This window comes from Pelodiscus sinensis, chromosome 1 (genome assembly GCF_052426305.1).
Source record: "Pelodiscus sinensis isolate ZL-2025 chromosome 1, ASM5242630v1, whole genome shotgun sequence".
In the NCBI taxonomy this organism is placed as follows: domain Eukaryota; kingdom Metazoa; phylum Chordata; order Testudines; family Trionychidae; genus Pelodiscus; species Pelodiscus sinensis.
This window is the reverse complement of record NC_143052.1, coordinates 80,963,684-80,966,239: the sequence shown is the minus strand read 5'-3', so window position 1 is coordinate 80,966,239 and position 2,556 is coordinate 80,963,684.

Here is a 2,556-nt window from a genome sequence, read left to right as displayed (position 1 = left end):
AGTTATTGATATTTGGTTGGTCACCTTCCTCTCATTCAGAAATCCACACCAAAACCATGTTTTCTACTCGAATGATCATTCTGAAGCCTGTACATTGCTGCTGCCCCTCTCCTGGTCTGCTGTACATCCTCTAACCCAAACTGAGTCAGAGTACCTCAATCTTCTTTTTCTTTCTTCTGATATTTGGCATTTGAGGGGGTTGCTGGCTGTTTCATTCCATAAAAGGAATGAAGAAGTCACTGGCAGGTACAGCAACAATTTATATGAGCTAGAGAGTGAAAACAACGCTTTTTGGTTCACACTAATTCCATATGCTCAACAGAGCCAGATTAACTCTTCTCAGGACCTGGGGTTATTAGATTTTGTGGAGCCCCCAGGCTCTGGGATAAGGCCAAAAGAAAGGTTCAGAGTGAAGGAGAGGGCTATTCCCACCCAATGGGAGCTGCGGGTTGGAATTTCCAGGTGAGGGTAGCATGGGGTCATAACTTCCTTACCTCGTGGCAACACCGCTACAGCCTGGGGATGAATTGAAGTACATGGATCCACCTGCCCCCTTCCAGAAAGGGCTGAGCTGGAACACAGTGGCTTTCTGGGACCCTGGGATGCAGCCCTAAAGATCTTTTCTTAATATAGTCTTGATGCTCAAGCACAATAAACATGATCCAAAGCCCACTGAAGTCATAGGAGTCTTTCTACTGATGAGGGCTTTTGCTCACATTCAGTCTCATGCAAACTAGACTGAATTTCCTGTGTGTCGCTGCTTCTGAAAATGTATATCCAAACAGCAACTTTCTCCAGTAATTTGGCTATATGTTTCTTTGCTAATGGACCATCTGTTAAAAATTTGAGCTCTGTAATATTAGAGTGAATGAGTTTCTGTATAAAAGAACAAAGAATAAAGAGTAGAAGCGCCTCAGGACTGTCTCTGAATCTGTTTGTGCATCACACAGCACAACAGGAACCTAATCCTGATTGTGGCTTCTGGGCGCTACTGTTATATGACTGTTAAATAACCAGAAGAATGAATTTTAGCATCAGAAAGTCGGAGGCCTGGCTTTCATTATTCCGCACCATCTAAGACTCATTTTGAATGTTGGTATCTGGCTGTAGAGAAATATGTTCTGTTCAAGGATGGTAGTTTTGAGGGAGGGGAGGGGGTAATTGTTGTTTTTAATTTAGAAAATTGAGCTTTAAAAATCCTACCAGATGACTGGGTAAGAAGAATTGGCTGATAAATGTATGATAAGCAAATGTAATAACACAGCCAGGCCTTCAGAAGGGAGGAGGGGAGAGAGAGAGAGATGAATCAGATACAGAAGAGACTTTCAAAATACATAAATATAATAAGCAATGTCAAGGCAGAGCATTTTGCACAAATGCGTTAGTTTCCAAAATGGAAAGAGATTTGGAATGGGTTGACTATATAAGAAGAAACTGTAGTGTGGGTTTTGGGCTATTTCTGACTATATTGTGTCACCTTCACATTCCTTGAAATTATATTACACTGCATGTAGATCCATTCATGTAAAAAATTTATATAGAGTGAGAATGGAAGAAAAGTTGATGTTCAGTATTGTGCTTTCAAGGCTTTAATTGATCACAGATGCAGCAGATCATGCAAAAGATTTGTGTAGGTGAAACTTGTCAACTCTTGCAATTATTCAAGTTACACAAAGCCATAGGCTATGTCTAGACTGGCATGATTTTCCACAAATGCTTTTAACGGAAAAGTTTTTCCATTAAAAGCATTTGCGGAAAAGAGCGTCTAGATTGGCACGGACGCTTTTCTGCAATAGCACTTTTCGCCATCGAGGCTTTTTTGCGCAAAACAGTTTTTAGCTGTCTACACTGGCCCTCTTGCGCAAAAACATTTCCGGAAAAGGGCTTTTGCCCGAATGGGAATGTCAAAGCATTTGCACAAGAAGCACTGATTTCAGACAGTAGAACATCAGTGCTTTTGTGCAAAATCAAGCGGCCAGTGTAGACAGCTGGCAAGTTTTTGCGCAAAGCGGAAAAACTTGCCAGTCTAGACACAGCCATAGAGTTTTCAGAGATGAAACCAACATTAGTGCCTCCAATTCCTGTTTCCCCAATATTCCAGGGATTTCCAAAATTCTGTCATATCTAAAGTCTACTAGGTATTCTGTCTTTAGCAAATTATTAGCACTGCCTAATTCAGTAATTTCAGAGGGGTAGCCAAGTTAGTCTGTAACTGGAAAAACTTAAAAAACAATGAATAGGCTAGCAGCACCTTAAAGACTAACAAAATATGTAGATGGTATCATGAGCTTTCATGGGCAATATTGAGGGCAGGGGACTGGACTCGATGACCTCTCGAGGTCCCTTCCAGTCCTAGTATTCTACGATTCTATGATCCCATCTACATGTTTTGTTAGGCTTTAAGGTTCTGCTAGACTAGAGGTGGGCTAAAGGGCCTCCTTGGGCTGGATCCAGCCTGCTAAGTGGGTTGATATGGCCTGCGGAGGCCCTGCCACTCCTCCACCCTCAGGCCAATTAGGACCTGGGGGTGGGGGGAAGCACATGAAGTTTCCTCCA